The sequence below is a fragment of the Cherax quadricarinatus genome, chromosome 80 (genome assembly GCF_038502225.1).
Source record: "Cherax quadricarinatus isolate ZL_2023a chromosome 80, ASM3850222v1, whole genome shotgun sequence".
Classification (NCBI taxonomy): domain Eukaryota; kingdom Metazoa; phylum Arthropoda; class Malacostraca; order Decapoda; family Parastacidae; genus Cherax; species Cherax quadricarinatus.
The window spans coordinates 4745665-4771639 of NC_091371.1; the positions used below are offsets into that span (position 1 = coordinate 4745665).

Consider the following 25975-nt stretch of genomic DNA (forward strand, 5'->3'; position numbering starts at 1 on the left):
TCGCATCTGCTTGACAGTAGGGGTTGCAAGATCCTGTACGAGGCACAAGTACGCTCACACCTTGAGTATGCTCCACTTTCTTGGTTTGCCTGCCCCCCCCCCTCTCATCTGCGACTGCTTGACAGAGTAGAGAACAGAGCAAGACGTCTCATCTCTCGCCTGGACCCATCCTGGATAGATCTGTCATTTCAGCAGAGCCTTCAACATAGGAGGGATGTGGGTGGCCTTACTGTTATGTACAAGGCCAATATTGTCAAAATACCACACTTGGATCCACTTCGAGGACAGCGTGAAACAAGCTTTTATGCCACAAGACGGGCAGAAAGCAGCAACTTCACTCTGGCTGTACCCTTCTCCAGAACATCACTCCATCTGAGATCATACATACCCAGGATGACTCGAGTATGGAACACATTCGTACAGCATAATGATGTCAACGAGATAAAGTCAGTTGATCAAATGAAAATGCTGGCCCACAGATGGCTCCAACTTCATCCTGTCCCGTACTTGTATGTCTCATAACAATAAAAATGCTTTCAAATGAGCTGATGTAGGTAACAGCTCTTAGCTTGCCAATAAAGTTAGGAATCCTTAACCTGTAATATAGCTGTCAATAAAGCTAGGGATCCTTAACCTTGTCAAACCCTGTGTAAAAAAAAAAAAAGAGAGAGAGAGAGAGAGAGAGAGAGAGAGAGAGAGAGAGAGAGAGAGAGAGAGAGAGAGAGAGAGAGAGAGAGAGAGAGAGAGAGAGAGAGAGGGAGGGAGAGAGGGAGGGAGAGAGGGAGAGAGAGAGGGAGAGAGAGAGGGAGAGAGAGAGGGAGAGAGAGATGGAGAGAGATGGAGAGGAGAGAGAGAGAGAGAGAGAGAGAGAGAGAGAGAGAGAGAGAGAGAGAGAGAGAGAGAGAGAGAGAGAGAGAGAGAGAGAGAGATGGTGGTGGGTGGGGAGGAACGGTGAGGGAGCAGAGTAGAGGAAGCATCACACTCTGCTGTTGACGCTGGGTTGGTGAAGGTGGGCGCTGAGAGTCGTCGGCCGCAGTGTTCACACACACACAATCACACACCCGCACGCCCACACTCATTCCTGTATACACGCCCTTACTCACGCCTGCACGCACCTTCATACACACGTCCACACAATCCCATAAACAATCCTCCATACACGCCCATACATACGCCCCCCTCCCCCTCATTCCAGACGCCCGCACACACGCCTGTACACACCGTATATGCCCCCGCGTGGACGCGCGTTTTGCGGTATCGGATGCGCTAGTTGAAAGGTGCTCAAAAGAAAAATAAACCAAAAATATAATCAGAGAATAAAAAAAAAACTTAATCAGAAACACATTTCAGTTACGTCTTGCACTGGATACCAACTGGATGGGTGACCAGTCATTAGGAGTTTTTAAGGTAGGTACCAACACAATGTCATTTTTCTTCTGGCGAGGTCAAGTTTACTCTTCTGTCTTCCGGAATAAGTGAAAAAATTGAACTTGAATACCTAGACATTAACAAAATGTGATTCTTTGTATTTTAAATGAGATGTAAAACGTAACACTTGTAAGCCAGTGGCTACTTAACCTCGGGTATTTAACACCGATAAGCTAGTGGTTGCTTAGCACCGGTAAGTAAGCAGTTGCTCATCCACGGGTGAATTGCACCAATAAGCCAATGGTTTCTTAGACCTAACAAGCAGCACTGGTAAGCCAATGGTTGCTTAACTACGGTTATATACAATATCACCAGTAGGCCAGTAGTTTGTGTAATTATTGTAGCAATAACAGCACAAGTTAGGTAAATGGACCTATATGCAACTTAGAGAGACGACTGTTAAGGCAACGTTTCGCCCACCACGGGCTTTGTCAAGCAAGTATATACATTATACGAAGACAATGAATATATATAAGGACGGAGGTTGTAGTAGAAGCCGTAGTAGTAACAGTAGGGTGTATTAGGATTCATCCCAGAGATGAGAAAAACTGTCTTTATTTGTGCAGCAGTGTCGGAAACAGATACAAGGGCTACTTCCATGCACTTGCGCTTTTACCTTTAAGGTATTTAGTAGTATTCCGATGGTGTATGAAGGCTTTGTTCAGGTTGTCGCATCTGCGGCACAAGTGTGTTCGTTCAGGTTTCTTTCTCCAATATATTTCCCGCTGGGAGAGGCGTAAACACCTGCATAGACTACTTCTCGGTGCGAGATTTTGGTTTTAAGGTCCTTGATGGAGTTGCTATTGGCACTGAAGACTGACATTACCTCGGGGAAGCATGTATACACACTTGAGCAACTTGGTAATTAGAATGAACGAGGAATTTGTCGAAAGTGCTATCAATGTGCGGATATTTAATGACCTGGAGGGTGTATTTCTTGCAATCTCTTAAAAAGCCAACGAAACAGACCCCTGAAAATATCGGTGTATAAAAGCAAGTTATTCGTCTAGGAACTCTGAACTGTGGCTAAGGAAGTTTCATAGAAACTCCTACAAAGATGCTTCATATGATCTTGGTGTTTTGATTGGAGTAAAAAGTGAATGAGATCGTTTGTTGACAGGTTTCTTGGAGAGACTGAACTAGAGTGAATTACTGACCTTGTGTATGAGGACACTGAGATGCTGGAATATGTCGAAGGTTTCTTCTTCTAAAGTGAATAGAACTGAAGGTTCAACTGCAGTGAGCCTTCTTTTTTAGCGTGAGGTTATCGGTGTGCCTAAGAGTGATGTGGAGAACATCATTCACCTAACACATCAATGTGATGTTAAGGATAATGCTATTGAAACGTTCAGTTTGTAAGTTTTCCAAGATTCACTAAGGTGCTAATGGTATAGGCTGTTACTGAAAATCAAACAAGTTGGTGCAAAGTTCAGTGAAATTGTTAAAATCATTTGGAGGAAGTGGAAGTGCGAGGGTGAGTTAACTTTGCAGGGGAGCAAGTTAACGGACTGCAAAGTAGTAACTTTGGTAAACAAGATGATGTTCAGACCACTTCTTGTATCTGGCAGCAAGATTGTTAATGCGACTGAGCAAACCACCGGTGTTTTAAGTATATGCATACAGAAATAACCCGCACGTAAGAGAAAGAAACTTATGACTAAGTTAATGGTCCAAGTTGGACCGAAAAGTATGTTTCTCCTATGTGCGGGTTATTTGTGTATTGTTCCAGTCGCAATATTGCGCCTTTTTATTCTTTAAGTACAGGCATTACTGATAGTACCTAAAATACTAGAAATGTATTTGGCTAGGACATTGGTTAACATGTGGGGTGCGCGTCCTATACCAGACAGGACTGACTGGTCTTCAAGATATGTGGTGTTTGAGGGGGGCTTTGTTATTTATGTGTACAGGTTTTCTATTGCTCGGAAAGAGTTATATAACTTTCTGCATGCCTTCCTCGTGTGTCTGAAGACTTATCTAGCTTTAAATCAGAAATTCCTGGTGAGCGTGTCTCACTTACGAGTGTTGAAGTGTTAAGTGGTAGACTTGTTAATCATCAATTTCGAGTCAGAATCGCCTGTTTAATATAACTTCACATAGTTTGTTTGCTATGGTGACGACTATGAGGATGACATCCATACACCAAACATTTTCCGAGCTCCATTTCTGTACCTTCTCCACGCAGCGAGATTTGTTCATTTAAATTCACCATTCTGCCCAAAAATGTCTACAGTTCTGTGCTGAACCAACATCAGAAACACCACTGCAAATTCCATTTCCACCAGTGACCTCACCAAAACCAAATTCTGCACCCAGAAACAGTCCATGCCATATTCTGCAGGGAATATGCAAAGTATACATTGGAAAGACATCCAGTACCCTCCAGCAGATGCGTCAGTCTGAACATGTGTATGCAGCATATTAACACCACCAATCACTTTATGAAATAGAAGGATGCTCATCTGGTTATCCAAAAATCAGACACACGTATACGTATGGATTCTGTAATCATTTTATACATCTTTACTATCACCATACCCTTCACACCTATATATTTATACTAACTGTGTCTATACATTGTATATATTGGCTTGGCAAATCCTGGTCGGCGAGACGTTGTTTTAATAAATGGTTCATTTACGTTGCATAAATGTTAATTTGCCTAAGCCAGCAGGTGCTAATCCTGACACTGAACATCAGTAAGCCAACTACTATTTAACCACGGGTATACAACACAAGTAAACCAGCGTATGATTAAATTAGTGGATTAATCATCCATCAGCAGTTGCCCTATCCCTGAATGAGTCATCAGCTGAAGAAAGATCCACGTCGGGAGATTCTTCAAGTTTCCTCACGAATAATCCACCGCCTCCACCTGATTAATTCCTTATAATCACTTCCTATATTTTCTCTGCAATTTTTCCCTGTACAGCAAATTCTATTTTCTTGTAACTGTTTTAATTGACTATTAAGCAACATGGTGGGGAAAGAAAATTACTGTTACTAATAGACTGAATAATGTTTTTATACCGTGACAACTGAAGGTCATACAATCATCATTGATATAGTTGATATACTGATATCCTTTGCTGTTAATTAAGGGTTTCTAATCCTTAGAAACTGAGACAACCTTCCCTTTCTCATTCCCCAGGCTCTGTACAGGTTGTCTTTTCCAATACTACTACTACTACTACTACTACTAATATTAATAATAATAATAATAATTTCAGTTAACTAATCGTTATATTCCAATATTTTCTTTTTCTACCCTAGAGATCGTTATTAATTTTCACAGACGTCTAAGTTTATGACAGCAGTGTATGGCACGCGTTTCGACTTTTTTAAATAACAGTGCCTGAGACTGCAATACAATGTCATGGCACGCAACACACTTTGCCTTGATAGTGTCAGTGATAGCGACGGTGCCGATGAGCACCACCACCAGGCAGTGCCACGCAGTAGCAGATATTACCAATGCTATATAGTACCAGACAGTGCCATTTAGTGCTTGGCAGCGGCAAATACTACTAGATAGTAAGGACAGTACCAAACAGTGTTACGCAGCACACCAGAAAACGCCAAGCAGTGCCATACAGCGTCACTGTAAGAAGATGCCAGACAATGCCAGATGGTACTCGACAGTGTCAGACAGTGCCAAAATAAGTCCGGATACAATTCACTGTCGTTGTATAATCACAACGACGTTGTTGGCAGTGATGTTATTGACAGAAAGCTATAATATTATTTATTTTTTATTTTTTAATTTATTTTTTTTATTAACACATCGGCCGTCTCCCACCAAGGTAGGGTGGCCCGAAAAAGGAAAACTTTCACCATCACTCACTCCATCACTGTCTTGACAGAGGCGCGCTTACACTACAGTTACAAAAATGCAACATTAACACCCCTCCTTCCTAAAGTCAGGAACCGACTTTAGGTTCTTGTCCAGTGCCACCTTGAAGACTGCCAGGGGTCTGTTGGTAATCCCCCTTATGTATGCTGGGAATCAAATACAAAAATGGGAATTGACACAGTTGCTTTTTGCTGGTGATACTGTGCTTATGGGAGATTCTAAAGAAAAATTGCAAAGGTTAGTGGACGAGTTTGGGACTGTGTGTAAAGGTAGAAAGTTGAAAGTGAACATAGAAAAGAGTAAGGTGATGAGGGTATCAAATGATTTAGATAAAGAAAAATTGGATATCAAATTGGAGAGGAGGAGTATGGAAGAAGTGAATGTTTTCAGATACTTGGGAGTTGACGTGTCGGCGGATGGATTTATGAAGGATGAGGTTAATCATAGAATTTATGAGGAAAAAAAGGTGAGTGGTGCATTGAGGTAAATGTGGAGACAAAAAACGTTATCCATGGATGCAAAGAAGGGAATGTATGAAAGTATAGTAGTACGAACACTCTTATATGGGTGTGAAGCTTGGGTATTGAATGCAGCAGCGAGGAAGCGATTGGAGGCAGTGGAGATGTCCTGTCTAAGGGCAATGTGTGGTGTAAATATTATGCAGAAAATTTGGAGTGTGGAAATTAGGAGAAGGTGTGGAGTTAATAAAAGTAATAGTCAGAGGGCTGAAGAGGGGTTGTTGAAGTGGTTTGGTCATTTAGAGAGAATGGATCAAAGTAGAATGACATGGAGAGCGTATAAATCTGTAGGGGAAGGAAGGCGGGGTAGGTGTCGTCCTCGAAAAGGTTGGAAGGGTTAAGGGAGGTTTTGTGGGCGAGGGGCTTGGACTTCCAGCAGGCGTGCATGAGCGTGTTCGATAGGAGTGAATGGTGACGAATGGTATTTGGGACCTGACGATCTGTTGGAGTGTGAGCAGGGTAATATTTAGTGAAGGGATTCAGGGAAACCGGTTATTTTTAAATAGCCCGAATTGAGTCCTGGAAATGGGAAGTACAATGCCTGCACTTTAAATGAGGGGTTCGGGATATTACCAGTTTGGAGGGATATGTTGTGTATCTTTATACGTATATGCTTCTAAACTGTTGTGTTCTGAGCACCTCTGCAAAAACAGTAATTATGTGTGAGCGAGGTGAAAGTGTTGAATGATGATGAAAGTATTTACTTTTTGGGGATTTTCTTTCTTTTTGGGTCACCCTGCCTCGGTGGGAGACGGCTGACTTGTTAAATATATATATATATATATATATATATATATATATATATATATATATATATATATATATATATATATATATATATATATATATATATATATATATATGCCGTGCCGAATAGGTAGAACTTGCGATCTTGGCTTAAATAGCAATGCTCATCTTGCCATATAGGACAAGTGAAAATTTGTGTATGCAATAATTTCGCCAAAATCATTCTGAACCTAACGAAAAAAATATATTTCACTGTGTTTGTTTAGTATTAAATTATTGTAACCAAATCTAAAATATATTTAGTTGGGTTGGGCTAAAATTACACTTGTTATAATAAGGTTAGGTAAGTTTTCTAAGTTCCTTTTGGTGCAAAATTATAAATTTTTATATCAGCATTAAAGAAAAAAATATATCTATATACGTATAAGAGAAATTTTTAGAAAGGACTTAATTTTAAATGAGTTCTTGCTAATTGACCAGTTTTACATATTCGGCACGACATATATATATATATATATATATATATATATATATATATATATATATATATATATATATATATATATATATATATATATTATGTATATATATAATTTATATATATACACACACACAAACTCATTATCATTTTAAATACGGTTTTATACATTGGAATTTTATTACTTACGTAAAACTTCCTTAATTTTTTTATTATGAAGTTCCACAAGTCTTGAAAATCAAATGGAATTAAGTATATTTCAGAAATTTTATCGAGTTAGGAATCTCATTCATGACAACTTGATTTGGGAAGTCAGTCTTCAGTCTTATTAACAGCTCACTGACAACACAACCATAAATTAACGTCGATATTTCGCCAATTTCTTTGTCTTCAGTGAAAATTCTATTTAAGATCCCATTACAATATTTTTTTTCTTTCAGTTTGCATGAGAAAAAATATTTTAGATTAACTTCAATTTTAATTTTGTCCTACTGAACTCGGTATACCTGGAGTATACCTGGAGGGTGTTCCGGGGGTTAACGACCCTGAGGCCGGGTCCATGACCAGGTCTCGCGGTGGATCAGGGCCTGATCAACCAAGTTGTTACTGCTGGCCACACGTAAACCGACATACGAACCACAGCCCGGCTGGTCAGGAACTGACTTTAGGTCACTTTCAACCCAATGTTTTTTATTTCTCTACTCGACATTTCTTTTCATGCTTGTGGAATCCTAGAATCTTTGAAAAGTTCTGTAATTCTGGAATCCTTGAAAAGTTCTGTAATTCTGGAATCTTTGAAAAGTTCTGTAATTCTAGAATCTTTGAAAAGTTATGATTTTTTCTTTTTGTTCAAAAGGCCATCTTCTCTATTTTCTTAATGAATTATTGGGAATCAGACTTCTTGGTATCATTAAACTCAGCATCTCGAGACACTGGTGTAAATTCATGTTATTCATTATCTTTCCCAGCATATTAAAAGTACGCAATATAGGAGAGAAAGAAAAGATTATGACGACGTTTCGATCCGACTTGGACTTTGTAAATGGTCCAAGTCGGACCGAAACGGCGTCGTAAGCTTCTCTCTCTCTCCTATATGTGGGTTATATGTGTATATGTTTCAATGCTGAAGTTGAATTTGTTGTACTCGCCGTCATGATGATGCGTGTTATGCCCCTCAGGACCGCTGTGTATGCAGGTCTGAGCTCTAGTTAGGCTGTGGATCGAGTTTGTTGAATCTGACATTATTTTGATACACACCAGATCTTCATTATTTGTAAATGTATGGTCAAAGTGATATTCTAATTAGGTCGCATCCACTATTTTCTGGCTTAGGACGAATTTTTCAGTTTTGAAAGTTCGTTTGTATATAATTATTAGTTCGAATTTCTTCCCTGGGCTTCCTCTGTTATTACATCTGCTGCATTCTTCCATTTTGTGTTTTAAATGAGTCACAAAGCAAGAGGACGTTTGTAAACAGGTATGCAAGGTTTTCAAGGCAGCGTTCAATTTCCATTAGTTGAGCTTTGAATTTCTGAGAAATATATTTTTCTTTTCAAGTTTTTACTTTCAAGACTTCGACTACTTATTGCAAATGAACTACTTTATAAAATCTAGATTAACCTACTTTCCCTTACCTAGCGACCTATGTTTCTCGGGCTGCATGAAATTACATTGTACCCAGACATTCATATTACGTTGTCAAAGTAATGTTTTATATGACTCTCCTAGAAGGCTGACAACATTGAATTTGTCTCCCTGAGGAGATCTCTAATAAACACCATTTTTTGTTGTCCCTTAGCTAATACCACTGTCATAACTCATATTGTTCATTAGTGTGATTTTTTTTTATTTGAATTAATATATTTGGCTCCCATGCGATAACCAATGGCTTCGTTTCTATTTCAATATAGCCCCGAAGCAATGGTATATTCCTACCATTTTGACCACAGTTTTCTCCCTTGCTGACATCAAAATTCCTCTGGAGTCTGCAAGGTTGTGAATACCATTGATAGTTGGATGTTCACGTGAATAACTTTAATGGTTCTTGGTACCCAGGGCAGCTTGGATGCTAACAATGTTTCTGATTTACCGACGTCCAAAATTTTTGAGTGAAAATGTTCGCAGAAGGCGGAGCGATGTAAGCCTTCAGAGACATCGGCATCTATTAGAATATTCGTATCTACATATTCCAATCGTTTCTCCAGACCGTCCATATCTGTAAGCACCAGAGGCATGGTATTTACGCATATAAATTCCCTGTTGGCTTGAGTTACGGCGGTTGTCTTTACTATTTCACTTGATTCTGAATTTATGCTAGACGGGAGGCAGCTGAATCTCGGGCACATCGATGTTACTGTTCAGGTCTTACGCTGGGAAGCAACTGCAGTATGTATGCTGTGTACCAAATGCCCAAAGATTTTTTCAGTGTATATACTTATGGATTGTATTGTTATAAGTAGAGATATTTGGATTTCGCTCGAAAAAAAAAAACTAATGCCATTTCCTACACATACATTCTGCCGGTACTTCACTATATAATAGTGGGTCTGACCACAGAACACCTGTTCATCCGCCTTCAAGATACGTGCAGTTTCCTTAAAGGTTTTTAACACCTATTCCACCCCCAGTGTTTACCTCTGGATGAGGGCAAGTTGTGTGTGATGCTCCTTGTACATTTATGTAAGAGGTCATGTCAAATTATTTAATACCCATTTAACAGCTGTTTAACATGTGGTGAGTTCTGTTATTCTCACATTCACATGTTTACCAAGAGAAAAAAAATAAATTATCAATTGCAGAATTCTGGCATATAGTGGAATTAAAAAGAACAGGAAGAAATCATTATAACAGCCGTCAAATCCTCATCCTTCGCCAGTGGTGTCGCCCACCATCGTTTTCTCTTGCACCAGTGGTGCTGAGCACCACTGTTGTTTACTTCTGCACCAGTGGTACTGCCCACCATTGTTGTTTACTCCTGCACCAGTGGTGCTGCCCACCATTGTTGTTTACTCCTGCACTAGTGGTGCCGCCCACCATTGTTGTCTACTCCTGCACCAGTGGTGCTGCCCACCATTGTTGTTTACTCCTGCACTAGTGGTGCCGCCCACCATTGTTGTCTACTCCTGCACCAGTGATGCTGCCCACCATTGTTGTCTGCTACTGCACCAGTGGTACTACCCACCACTGTTGTTTACTCCTGCACTAGTGGTGCCGCCCACCATTGTTGTCTACTCCTGCACCAGTAATGCTGCCCACCATTATTGTCTGCTACTGCACCAGTGGTACTGCCCACCACTGTTGTTTACTCCTGCACCAGTGGTGCTGCCCACCATTGTTGTCTACTCCTGCACCAGTGGTACTGCCCACCACTGTTGTTTACTCCTGCACCAGTGGTGCTGCCCACCATTGTTGTCTACTCCTGCACCAGTGGTACTGCCTACCATTGTTGTTTACTCCTGCACCAGTGGTGCTGACCACCACTGTTGTTTACTCCTGCACTAGTGGTGCCGCCCACCATTGTTGTCTACTCCTGCACCAGTGATGCTGCCCACCATTGTTGTCTGCTACTGCACCAGTGGTACTGCCCACCACTGTTGTTTACTCCTGCACCAGTGGTACTGCCCACCACTGTTGTTTACTCCTGCACCAGTGGTGCTGCGCACCATTGTTGACTCCTGTACCAGTGGTGCTGCCCACCACTGTTGTTTATTCCTGCACAAGTGGTGCCGCCCACCATTGTTGTTTACTCCTGCACCAGTGGTGCTGCCCACCATTGTTGTTTACTCCTGCACCAGTGGTGCTGCCCACCATTGTTGTTTACTCCTGCACCAGTGGTACTGCCCACCATTGTTGTTTACTCCTGCACAAGTGGTGCTGCCCACCATTGTTGTCTACTGCACCAGTGGTGCTGCCCACCATTGTTGTTTACTCCTGCACCAGTGGTGCTGCCCACCATTGTTGTTTACTCCTGCACAAGTTATGCTGCCAACCATTGTTGTTTACTTCTGCACCAGTGGTGCTGCCCACCATTGTTGTTTACTCCTGCACCAGTGGTGCTGCCCACCATTGTTGTTTACTCCTGCACCAGTGGTGCTGCCCACCACTTATGTTTACTCCTGCACCAGTGGTGCTGCCCACCACTGTTGTTTACTCCTGCACCAGTGGTGCTGCCCACCACTGTTTACTCCTGCACCAGTGGTGCTGCCCACCACTGTTGTTTACTCCTGCACCAGTGGTGCTGCCCACCACTGTTGTTTACTCCTGCACCAGTGGTGCTGCCCACCACTGTTGTTTACTCCTGCACCAGTGGTGCTGCCCACCACTGTTGTTTACTCCTGCACCAGTGGTGCTGCCCACCACTGTTGTTTACTCCTGCACCAGTGGTGCTGCCCACCACTGTTGTTTACTCCTGCACCAGTGGTGCTGCCCACCACTGTTGTTTACTCCTGCACCAGTGGTGCTGCCCACCACTGTTGTTTACTCCTGCACCAGTGGTGCTCTAGCCATATTCAACACAAATTTCCACTAAAACATTACAAGACTGCAAAGCAGAAAATAAAATGAAACATGCACACTATATAAAAAACGAACAATGAAAACACCGAGACCTGAATACAACACAGATATCTTCGGGGACCAGCCCACACCTGCTACACCACCTTCACTAACACAGATATCTTCGGGGACCAGTCCACACCTGCTACACCACCTTCACTAACACAGATATCTTCGGGGACCAGCCCACACCTGCTACACCACCTTCACTAACACAGATATCTTCGGGGACCAGTCCACACCTGCTACACCACCTTCACTAACACAGATATCTTCGGGGACCAGTCCACACCTGCTACACCACCTCCACTAACACAGATATCTTCGGGGACCAGTCCACACCTGCTACACCACCTTCACTAACACAGATATCTTCGGGGACCAGTCCACACCTGCTACACCACCTCCACTAACACAGATATCTTCGGGGACCAGTCCACACCTGCTACACCACCTTCACTAACACAGATATCTCCGGGGACCAGTCCACACCTGCTACACCACCTTCACTAACACAGATATCTTCGGGGACCAGTCCACACCTGCTACACCACCTTCACTAACACAGATATCTTCGGGGACCAGTCCACACCTGCTACACCACCTCCACTAACACAGATATCTTCGGGGACCAGTCCACACCTGCTACACCACCTCCACTAACACAGATATCTTCGGGGACCAGTCCACACCTGCTACACCACCTTCACTAACACAGATATCTCCGGGGACCAGTCCACACCTGCTACACCACCTTCACTAACACAGATATCTTCGGGGACCAGTCCACACCTGCTACACCACCTTCACTAACACAGATATCTTCGGGGACCAGTCCACACCTGCTACACCACCTCCACTAACACAGATATCTTCGGGGACCAGTCCACACCTGCTACACCACCTTCACTAACACAGATATCTTCGGGGACCAGTCCACACCTGCTACACCACCTTCACTAACACAGATATCTTCGGGGACCAGTCCACACCTGCTACACCACCTTCACTAACACAGATATCTCCGGGGACCAGTCCACACCTGCTACACCACCTTCACTAACACAGATATCTCCGGGGACCAGTCCACACCTGCTACACCACCTTCACTAACACAGATATCTTCGGGGACCAGTCCACACCTGCTACACCACCTTCACTAACACAGATATCTTCGGGGACCAGTCCACACCTGCTACACCACCTTCACTAACACAGATATCTCCGGGGACCAGTCCACACCTGCTACACCACCTTCACTAACACAGATATCTCCGGGGACCAGTCCACACCTGCTACACCACCTTCACTAACACAGATATCTCCGGGGACCAGTCCACACCTGCTACACCACCTTCACTAACACAGATATCTTCGGGGACCAGTCCACACCTGCTACACCACCTTCACTAACACAGATATCTTCGGGGACCAGTCCACACCTGCTACACCACCTCCACTAACACAGATATCTTCGGGGACCAGTCCACACCTGATACACCACCTTCACTAACACAGATATCTTCGGGGACCAGTCCACACCTGCTACACCACCTTCACTAACACAGATGTCTTCGGGGACCAGTCCACACCTGCTACACCACCTTCACTAACACAGATATCTTCGGGGACCAGTCCACACCTGCTACACCACCTTCACTAACACAGATATCTTCGGGGACCAGTCCACACCTGCTACACCACCTTCACTAACACAGATATCTTCGGGGACCAGTCCACACCTGCTACACCACCTTCACTAACACAGATATCTTCGGGGACCAGTCCACACCTGCTACACCACCTTCACTAACACAGATATCTCCGGGGACCAGCCCACACCTGCTACACCACCTTCACTAACACAGATATCTCCGGGGACCAGTCCACACCTGCTACACCACCTTCACTAACACAGATATCTTCGGGGACCAGTCCACACCTGCTACACCACCTTCACTAACAGATATCTTCGGGGACCAGTCCACACCTGCTACACCACCTTCACTAACACAGATATCTCCGGGGACCAGTCCACACCTGCTACACCACCTTCACTAACACAGATATCTCCGGGAACCAGCCCACATCTGCTACACCACCTTCACTAACACAGATATCTCCGGGAACCAGCCCACACCTGCAACACCATCTTCACTAACACAGATATTTCCGGGGACCAGCCCACACCTGCAACACCACCTTCACTAACACAGATATCTCCGGGGACCAGTCCACACCTGCTACACCACCTTCACTAACACAGATATCTCCGGGAACCAGCCCACACCTACAACACCACCTTCACTAACACACATATCTCCGGGAACCAGCCCACACCTGCAACACCATCTTCACTAACACAGATATTTCCGGGGACCAGCCCACACCTGCAACACCACCTTCACTTACACATCTCCGGGGACCAGCCCACACCTGCTACAGCTATCTCTTGGGACCAGCTCACACCTGCTACACCACCTTCACTAACACAGATATCTCCGGGCACCAGCTCACACCTGCTACACCACCTTCACTAACACAGATATCTCCGGGGACAAGCCCACACCTGCTACACCACCTTGACTAACACAGATATCTCTGGAGACCAGCCCACATCTGGTACACCACCTTCACTAACACGTCTCTGGGGACCAAGCCACACCTGCTACACCACATTCACTAATACAGCACAGGATATCTCTGGGGAAAGCCCACACCTGCTACCCCACCTTCACTAATATAACACGGGTAACGCTGGGACCAGCCCACACCTGCTACCCCACCCAAATCACCCCGATATCGTGCAAAATCCTAATATTAGATCAGAAATACTCCCTCGTTAGAGGAAACGTATTCCCAGGGAAAAATACTCGACGGCAAAAAAATTCTTTGCAATGTTCCCTGAAGCACTGTGTGTGTGGGAAACTGTATTGGCCTAATTTGTAGTTCACTAACTGCTTTGTGATGTTGCTTGCCCTGACTAACGTCAGGTGCCTGGCTTATCTATAGTCAGGTGCCTGGCTTGTTTTACGTCAGGTACCTGGCTTATCTATAGTCAGGTGCCTGACTTATCTTACATTAGTTGCCTGTCTTATCTTGCGTCAGGTGTCTGGATTATCTTACGTCAGGTGCCTGGATTATCTTACGTCAGGTGCCTGGATTATCTTACGTCAGGTGCCTGGCCTATCTTACGTCAGGTGCCTGGATTATCTTACGTCAGGTGCCTGGCTTATCTCACGCCAGGCCTCTGGCTCATCTTACGTCAGGTCTCTGGCATGTCATACATCTAGTGACTGGCTTACCTAACGTCTGGCAACAGGCTTACCAAACGTCTGGCAACAGGCTTACCTAACGTCTGGCAACAGGCTTACCTAACGTCTGGCAACAGGCTTACCTAACGTCTGGCAACAGGCTTACCTAACGTCTGGCAACAGGCTTACCTAACGTCTGGCAACAGGCTTACCTAACGTCTGGCAACAGGCTTACCTAACGTCTTGCAAGAGGCTTATCTAACGTCTGGCAGCAGGCTTTCCTAACGTCTGGCAACAGGCTTACCTAACGTCTGGCAGTAGGCTTTCCTAACGTCTTGCAAGAGGCTTACCTAACGTCTGGCAGTAGGCTTTCCTAACGTCTGGCAACAGTCTTACCTAACGTCATGTGACTGACTATTTTATCTTGCTTTAGTTGATACTAAGCTAATTCTAACAAAATTACAGAAACTTAAGTTTTACCAATATTATACTGATCTGAAATCGTCAGACCCAAAGGGGGTCATGATGGCTCCTGAAGAATGAATCAATCACTTTTGATCCTAGGAAGGGGGAAGTAAATCCAATCCTTTCAGAGGCATCATAGTAATCTCCCCCTCCTTTGAAGGGCTTTTTCAAAGCTTAATTGTTCTAGGTGACTAACCAATGTAATGGTCAATAAAGGTGATGGTAGGCTAAGTAAATCTGGGGTTCTCACACTTTTCACCTCATCCACACCTTCACCAAGTTTCACTGACCCCCAAACATTTATATAAAAATAATTTAATAAATAATACTTTAAATAACAGTGTTACAAATAATAACATATAATAATAATAATAACAATAATAATAATAATTGGGGTGTGGTGGGGTGTGGTGGTGGTGGGGTGTGGTGGTGGTGAGGTGTGGTGGGGGTGTGGTGGTGGGGTGTGTGGTGGTGGGGTGGGTGGTGGTGGGGTGGGTGGTGGTGGGGTGTGTGTGGTTGTGGGGGTGGTTGTAGGGGGGGTTGTGTGGGCCTGAGGTTGTGGGGGTGGTTATGTGGGTGTGTGTGTGGTCTAGGTGTGTGGATTGGTGTGTGGGTGTGTACTTACCTAATTGTGGTTGCAAGGGTCGATTCTAGCTCCTGGCCCTGTGTGTGTGTGTGTGTGTGTGTGTGAGGGATGTGTGTGTGAGGGGTGTGTGTGGGTGGGATGTGTGAGGGTGGGATGTGTGAGGGTGGGATGTGTGTGGGTGGGATATGTGAGGGTGGGCTATGTGAGGGTGGGATGTGTGTGGGGCGATGTGTGTGTGTGTGTGTGTGTGTGTGTGTGTGTGTGTGGGGGGATGTGTGTGGGGGGATGTGTGTGGGGGGATGTGTGTGGGGGGATGTGTGTGGGGGATGTGTGTTGGGGGATGTGTGGGGTGATGTGTGGGGGGATGTGTTTGGGGGATGTGTGTGGGGGATGTTAGGGGATGTGTGTGTGGGGGCAGGGGGCATGTTTGGGAGGTGGGGATGTGGGTGGGGGTTTTGTGGGTGTGGGTGGGGGTGGGGGTGTGCTGGAAGTGTGGTCCTGACCTTTCGTCACCGTGTGTTTATTCTCCCTACACCCTGGATAAGAGAGATGACGTTCCCAAGGTTGACCTTGCTCAGTGTTCCAGCGCATAGCATCCCAGTTTATCCGTATTTCGAGGATTAAGCATCACCGTCCTCTGATTAACTAGAAATTAGTCTCAGCTTAGTGGTGGCATCACATCTGAATGACAAGCGGAAACGTTGGACATGTTTCCTTATATCTGATGCCCCTGCTAACTTAGTAGTAAGTAGGTACCTGTGTGTTAACAGATTATTGTGGGTGGCATCCTGGGAAAAATGGATTAGGACTCACGAAATCGTAATGACACGGGTTCTATCCCCGCCCGTGGCATGGTTTAAAAAGGATTAGGGTTGTAGATAAATGGTTCAGAGAACCATTCATCTACACAGTGGCTTCATCAGTCCATACAAAGGAGAACGGTGAAGAACAGGAGGAGTTTGAGGTAATCAGTCCCTCAGCCTTGAGTCGACGTGGTCAGTCCATCAATCCTGTTCTTCACCGTTCTCCTTTGTATGGACTGATGAAGCTACTGTGTGGCGAAACGTTACCAATGGCTTTACTGGGTTATCTTCGGTTATTAACCCAGAGTGTTAATAATCCAAATAAAATCATTGTTTTTGTCTTTGTCTTCTTCGTGTGTTGTAGCATCACGATGTAACCAGAGTTCAGCAAGTTTAACAAAATACATACTTTGATATAAGAGAAAAAAGTGTTCATTTTATTTACCTATTAATTTAGAGTCAATGGTCCTATCATTGCCTTATATTCGGTATTACACAGTTAGTCTTTAGGCAACGATACACCACAGTGTACATACACTTAGACAGGCATATCTTTCAATGCAAATACACAGTTTACTTTGACCTCTGTTACAGGGCTTGAGATATTCTTGACTGGTAGTGTGAATATAACCTTAATTATCCTCGACCGTTCGATAAGTTTTGACCTCAAGGAACCCACGATACACCTTTAATTTTGCAATATGTTTACTAACCCCAGTTGGACAAGTTTTCACTCAAGTGTAAATACACATGAAAGTCAACGGTTCACCATTGAGGGTATAGATTAATATTATGAGATTCCCTGGTGAACACTAAACCCTTATGGACACACACCGCCAACGGATTACGATTTAATCAAATATAGTTTATTTTTTTGATCAAACACAGACAATATATATATTGCGAAGTGTTAGAAGTGTTAGAGACAGGTGGAGTGGTTCCTAAATTTATGCTAAGTATGGATGAAGGTTTCCAGAGAAAGTTATGCATGAGATGGTGCACAACCACTAGTTACGAGTAGGACTGGAAATCACAGAACAGGTGGGACTTGAACCCATGGCAGGCGAGTGCCAAAACTCGCAGGTCAGTGGGCTTAACTATTGGTGAGTCATGATAGAATAGGAGTGGATTTGAGAAAGACCTTAGCATGGACCAATAAGCCTCTTGCAGTGCTTCGCAGTTCTTATGTTCTTATTTGCATTAGTGCGTCCCACCTCCCTGACATTTCCAGCTTCCTGGCTCTAATATAAATGACTCCATTGTCATACCTCAGTTTCACATTGATCGAAGCCATGGAGCTCAACACTCATCAAAATGTGTGACGAGCACTTGATGCTTCGTTAACTTTTTTATGTGTTACCGCAAAATGTATTACATACTGTGTAAAGAAGTGTGTTGACGTTTGCTTTGATGACAGTAGTCTTGCCGATTTACTGTCACTCACATACAGCGCAGAAAACAGTTTTGATTCCCGCTTTGATGTCAGTGTGGTGTCTAGAGAAGTGAAATCAGCGGCACCAGTTTTGCTCTTTCTGTGTGACAGAGGAGACTGTGTGAGGCTGTTGCAAAGACGATTCCTCTGTCAGATCGGCTTTCGGTCTCGAGTTGTCAGAAATCTGTAAAGTTTCTCGCCTGTAGTCCAGGATGTCGTGTTTGGAGAACTTTATTGTACATCAAAGTTTAGTGACATTCTTTGAGAAAGTCGTTGCTCCACATCTTGCTCAGGAAGAAGCCAGTAGTAGTAGTGGTCATAATAATAATAATAATAATAATAATAATAATAATAAAAATAATAAAATACCTTTATTACTACAAGTACATGTACAAGGTATACAGAACTAGCTGACATCAATGACATACTACTATATAGAAAGCCGCTTGTTATGTAGAGCATTTCGGGAAAATTAGGTCAGTTTTGTCCCAGGATGTTACCTAAACTAGTCGACTAACACCCAGGAACCCATTTTATATTGATGGGTGAACATGGACAGCAAGTGTCTTAAGGAAATACGTACCGGGGGATTCGATCTCCGGACCTCAATGTGTGAGCCCTCCACGTGTCGTCTTCATGAACTCATAGGGTTTATAAAGATACGTAAACCAACACTCGGTCTTGAGACCGAGATCACTTCTCACATACAAAGTTCAAGAACAGCAGTATATATAGGCTTGGAAGCGAGGTGTAAGAGACGGGTAGTGACCTGACCTGACTAAGATAAGATAAGATAAGATTTCGTTCGGATTTTTAACCCCGGAGGGTTAGCCACCCAGGATAACCCAAGAAAGTCAGTGCGTCATCGAGGACTGTCTAACTTATTTCCATTGGGGTCCTTAATCTTGTCCCCCAGGATGCGACCCACACCAGTCGACTAACACCCAGGTACCTATTTGCTGCTAGGTGAACAGGACAACAGGTGTAAGGAAACGTGTCGAAATGTTTCCACCCGCCGGGAATCGAACCCGGGCCCTCCGTGTGTGAAGCGGGAGCTTTAGCCACCAGGCCACCGGGCCACGCCACCAGGCCACCGGGCCACTGTCTCCCAGTATACTATACCATCTTGTTGCTTGATGGCGAGTGCACATCTGTTTAAATAAAAAGTATAACTAATTAAAATTTAGATTAAATTTAATTACACATTCTATAAAATCTCAAACTTAGTTAATTGACAGGAAAGGGATGAATTTGTCATTTACATAGACGTTGTCATATTCATCTTTCTTGGAAATAATCTGGTTACCATTTATGTACCAAATTTTATTGATGGTACACAGACGGATTTTATTTTGTCAATATTCAGCACATTAAAATGCTTCATCGTGGCTTCGTAAAGCTCTACAATGAGCGAAACGTTGTCATAATAAATGCTTCTCCTGCAGCTTGTCTTTCTTCAATACACAAATACCTTACATTAATTACAGAACAGAGTGTAGCCCCCACACTCATGGATGAAAAGTGTTGACCTCCTGTCAAGAGGCTGGTTAGTGCTTCATCTTGACTGATCAGTGCTTCATCTTGACTGATCAGTGCTTCATCTTGACTGATCAGTGCTTCATCTTGACAGATCAGTGCTTCATCTTGACTGATCAGTGCTTCATCTTGACTGATCAGTGCTTCATCTTGACTGATCATTGCTTCATCTTGACAGATCAGTGCTTCATCTTGACTGATCAGTGCTTCATCTTGACTGATCAGTGCTTCATCTTGACTGATCAGTGCTTCATCTTGGCTGATCAGTGCTTCATCTTGACTGATCAGTGCTTCATCTTGGCTGATCAGTGCTTCATCTTGGCTGATCAGTGCTTCATCTTGACTGATCAGTGCTTCATCTTGACTGATCAGTGCTTCATCTTGGCTGATCAGTGCTTCATCTTGACTGATCAGTGCTTCATCTTGACTGATCATTGCTTCATCTTGACTGATCAGTGCTTCATCTTGACTGATCATTGCTTCATCTTGGCTGATCAGTACTTCATCTTGACTGATCAGTGCTTCATCTTGGCTGATCAGTGCTTCATCTTGACTGATCAGTGCTTCATCTTGGCTGATCAGTGCTTCATCTTGACTGATCAGTGCTTCATCTTGACTGCAAACATAAATACTTTATTATTTAGAAAATATAAAACACTGAATTATGAAATATTAATCCTACATTAAAGAAAATGAAAAATGAAAAATATAAATGATAACTGAATTCAACGCTAATATAAATAGAACTTGGGTGTCTGGTGTTGGTGACACTGCGTGTGGTTGAAATCGTAGCCGTTGCTGATGATGTAGGGGGGGGGGGGTCGCAGGTGTTGGTGACAACCCACTGGCTCGTTCTTGTGGCCGTAAATAATCTCTCCCGATGACAGGAAATCAGGTTTTGTACCGCTGCAATGATGAGGGGTTACGTCCTGATTCTTCATACATATGCACAGGCAAGTAAATACAACAGGACATTAGTCCGTCTCCTTCAATTCTACTCGTTGATTGGCAGGTGACCCTCTCTGTCATCCAAGCTGGAAAGATAGACAGGTTACCCACTGCTTAAGAAATCACTCTCCATGATTAAGAAATCACTCTCCATGATAAGTACAATACCTAAAAGATGTGGTGATTATTACAACAGTCAACTTAGAGCAAGACTGAAAGGACTAAGTTTATTATTGGTCAAAAGTGAAGCTTTCAACCAATAAATCCACTAGAATATAAGGCAGGCATGTACTTACAGTAGTGCTGGGAGCTGTGAGTCTAGTGATTACTGTTTGGACCGGAGACCCACACGTCACCTTTCGGGGAAGGGGGGGGGAAGAAGGAGGGGAAGGGACAGCGTGAGCTAGGCTGACCCTACCTTAATAAGCAGCCGGCAATCAAACTATCACTTTCCGGGTAGGGGGAAAAAAAGGCGCGAATAGCGGGAGCTAGACTTGCCTTACCTTAACAAGTAGCCGGCAAGCAAACTATCACTTTCGGGGAGGGGGAAAAAGGGGGGGGGGGAATAGCGGGAGCTGGACTTACCCTACCTTAACAAGTAGCCGGCAATAAAACTATTGTTACTATATCGCTACTCCTATCTACTGAACTTTTCCCTCACAGTCACCAAGTGCCAACTTGTGTATATGGTAACACATACCATCACTAAGTGTCAACTTGTGTATATGGTAACACTTGCTGTCTCGTGACACTTGTCATGTGACACTTGCTGTCACCAAGTGTCAACTTGTGTATATGGTAACACTTGCTGTCTCGTGACACTTCTCATGTGACACTTGCTGTCACCAAGTGTCAACTTGTGTATATGGTAACACTTGTTGTCTCGTGACACTTCTCATGTGACACTTGTGTCACCAAGTTTCAACTTGTGTATATGGTAACACTTGCTGTCTCGTGACACTTCTCATGTGACACTTGCTGTTACCAAGTCTGAGCAATTTCTCCTCATTAAGTGCAAAGTATTTATGGGGGAGAAATATAAACACAGATGTAATTCTCGATGTAAATACTTATATAATACTCCCCTCGGAGTATATGCCAGGCTAGACCTGTTATGTATTCATTATTATTATTATTATTATTATTATTATTATTATTATTATTATTATTATTATTATTATTATTAAGTAAAGCCATACAGAAGAGAAGCCTTTTAAAAAAAATAATTTAAGTACTGTTAAATTATTAGCAAAATTGGAAATGTGACTATTACCAGTGGCTATGCCCCCAGTGGGTGATTAGCAAAGCGTTAAACTCATTTAATTGTCATATCTCTAAAGCTAAATCACAATGTTGCGAGAATAGAATGTGAGGTCTGGAATACAGAAACAACATACTATATTTAAAAATTATAATTAGTATTTGGTTTTTCATATAATACAATATCCAAGTATAAAAAGCACAATACCATGTGTAATACAATACCCAGGTATAAAGCAATGGTATACATATTACATAGACACTGAGTGGTTAGTAATGATATGGAAACATATTCAGGAGGATGGAAATCCCCACAAAAGGATACAGGGTAATTAGTGTGTAGTATAAACATAATGTGTGCATGTGTTTACGTCACACCAACACCCTCACTAGGTACTGCAGAAACTCCTGGAAGGAAAGCAACGCTTCCCGTAAGTTCCTTTCTATGATAGAAGTTCCTAAAACTTGTGCAAGGACACATGCCACAGACAGGCACTAAATACCAAGTTTTAATATGGTGAAAGACAAAAATACACAACAGGTCTCTTCCTTACATTCTGCAGGAAGGGTAACCCATAACAATCTCCTCTCACGATACTCTTATTTCTCTGTGAACGATATTCCAACCTCGAATGCGCTAGACGAGCTGGGAATAATATAAAATATATAGTTTATTTTGCCGGGGTTAGGTGATACGGCGGATACTTATCTTGGGGTCACTGACGTACAGGAGCACAACACTTACGTAGTAGTGGGATAGCTCTCAGATCGTTGAGGTACAACGATGTCTGGAATTATATGATGAGGGGGAGGGACACCTCACTTGATCGAGCAACAGCAATACACACACAGTTATAATTAGGTGAGCCAGTAATGGTCACATGTTTATTCCCTTTTTAGCACTTATTTGAGGGTCACACAAGTGGGCTGTTAGGACAATGGTGCCATCACCTTTCATTAATCCCCTAAGAGCATGATTGACGTCATTAATAGTTTTCTGTGCTGATCCATCAGAGCTCTCTTCATCCTGCCTTCGTCACGTCGAAATGAGTGACGTCTCACGTCACATAGGAGGAGCCGAGAAGCTGAGGCTCACGGGAAAACTATCCGCAAGGATGATTTTTCGGCCTCAGCTAATTATGTTTAATGACTGAAGGAGGGTCATTATGGTTGCAGTTCTCCAGTATACTAATACTCAAGAATATTTCTGTCATAAAAGTGAGATTAAAAGTAAACTCTCAGTATATATATATATATATATATATATATATATATATATATATATATATATATATATATATATATATATATATATATATATATATATTAGAACGCACCATTCCTATACAATATAATATATACACTTCTCTTTGTATATACAAATACACCCCTCGTTGTACATAAACAGATGCACACATTTTGTATATACATGTACACCTCTCTCTCTCTCTCATATATATATATATATATATATATATATATATATATATATATATATATATATATATATATATATATATATATGTCGTGCAGAATATGTAAAACTGGTCAATTAGCAAGAACTCATTTAAAATTACGTCCTTTCTAAAATTTTCTCTTATACGTTTAAAGATATATTTTTTTCATTAATGTTAATGTAAAAAAATTTAATTTTGCTCCAAAAGAATCTTAGAAAACTTACCTAACCTTATTATAACAAGAACAATTTATTTTAGCCTAACCCAACTAAATATATTTTAGATTTGTTTACAATAATTTAATACTACACAAACACAGTGAAATGTATTTTTTTCGTTAGGTTCATAATGATTTTGGTGAAATTATTGCATACACAAATTTTCGCTTGTCCTATATGGCAAGATGAACGTTGCTATTTAAGCCAAGATCGCAAGTTCTGCCTATTCGGCACGATATATATATATATATATATATATATATATATATATATATATATATATATATATATATATACGTATATATATATATTATTGTGACCACGAACGAGTGGTACTGATCAATAACAACACTGCACTAGCCAAGGACTCGAACCCATGCTGCTTTGGCCTGCCTCATGGTGGGCGAAAACACATGACGCCTTAATCGACTGGACCATACGATCCTTAAGAGTAGGGCATCCAGCGGAATTGGATGTTGTACTCGCTACCCAAGGACACACGATGGTGTGGATGACTCTAGGCTAATTTCATTCTAGTCCCTGTTTGGTGTACTAGTTCAACGAGCAGTATTTTATATTACTATGACCACGAACGAGTGGTACTGATCAATAACAACAGTGCACTAGCCAAGGACTCGAACCCATGCTGCTTTGGCCTGCCTCATGGTGGGCGAAAACGTATGATGCCCTAATCCACTGATATTGTTATAATGTCACCTTTGCACCATTTCTAACATTTCTGGTATATTTTTAAATGTTTATACTGTAGTGCACTGTATATTGAAATAAACAGAATACACCAAACCAGCTCATATACATTATTTAGGTATGTATACTGGTCAGAGAGCCCATCGCAGGTCTGAGGCGTCGGTAAACGAGTACGTCGCTAAGTGAGGAGAGTACATATATATAAATATATATATATAAATATATATATATATATATATATATATATATATATATATATATATATATATATATATATATATATATCACATATATTTATATCAGTAACAAAACTGCGACTAGCCGAGGACTCTAACCCATGTTGTTCTGGCCCGCCTCATGGTGAAAAAAAATCACATGACGCTCTAACCCACAGGACCACTCAATCCTACAAGAATTACGCACCCAGCAGAGCTAGTACACCAAACAAAGAGTAGAATGAAATTAGCTCAGAGACACCCACACCACTGTATGTTCTCGGATCACGGTAAAACACCTAGCTCTCGTGGGTGCGTGATTCTTGTAGGATTGAGTGGTCCTGTGGGTTAGAGCACCCTGTGATTTTCCCTCACCATGAGGCGGGCCGAAACGACATGAGTTCGAGCCCTCGACTATTCACAGTGTTGTTATTGATTAAATACCACTCGTTCGTGGTTACAAATATATATTTTATATATATATATATATATATATATATATATATATATACCACTTGTTCGTGATTACAATGAATATATATATATATATATATATATATATATATATATATATATATATATATATATATATATATATATATATATATATATATTCATTGTAATCACGAACAAGTGGTATTTAATAAACTGCGGCTAGCCGGAGGATCGAACCCGTGTTGTTTAAGCCCACCTCGTGGGAAGAGAGCGAAAACTCACGACGCTCTAAACCACTGGACCATACAATCCTACAAACATGAGCCTAGTTCGCTCTCTTCCCACGAAGAGGGCTAAAACAACACGGGTTCGATCCTCCGGCTAGCCGCATTTTGTGATATATATATATATATATATATATATATATATATATATATATATATATATATATATATATATATATATATATATATGAGTGAATGAAGACGAATGGTATTTGAGACCTGACGATCTGTTGGAGTGTGAGCAGGGTAATATTTAGTGAAGGAATTCAGGGAAACCGGTTATTTTTATATAGCCGGACTTGAGTCCTGGAAATGGGAAGTACAATGCCTACACTTTAAAGGAGGGGTTCGGGATATTAGCAGTTTGGAGGGATATGTTGTGTATCTTTATACGTATATGCTTCTAAACTGTTGTGTTCTGAGCACCTCTGCAAAAACAGGAATTATGTGTGAGTGAGGTGAAAGTGTTGAATGATGATGAAAGTATTTTCTTTTTGGGGATTTTCTTTCTTTTTGGGTCACCCTGCCTCGGTGGGAGACGGCCGACTTGTTAATATATATATATATATATATATATATATATATATATATATATATATATATATATATATATATATATACATTACATATATATATATATATATATATATATATATATATATATATATATATATATATCGTGTGTGTGTGTAGTCACGTATTTGTACTCACCTATTTGCAGTTGCAGGTGTCGAGTCATAGCTCCTGACCCGTCTCTTCACTAACTGCTACTAGGTCCTCTCTCTCTCTCCTTGCT

General features: G+C 42.1%; 1 protein-coding gene across 1 annotated transcript in view; it reads left to right on the forward strand.

The window, feature by feature from the left end:
• The first annotated feature begins 981 nt into the window (after nt 1-981).
• The window catches only part of LOC128702403 (G-protein coupled receptor dmsr-1), a 382830-nt gene continuing 357836 nt past the window's right edge, over nt 982-25975 (forward strand). Inside the window, exon 1 of the mRNA XM_070102058.1 lies at nt 982-1407. The gene's annotated coding sequence lies outside the window, so the exon portion shown is untranslated. The remainder of the gene's footprint in view (nt 1408-25975) is intronic.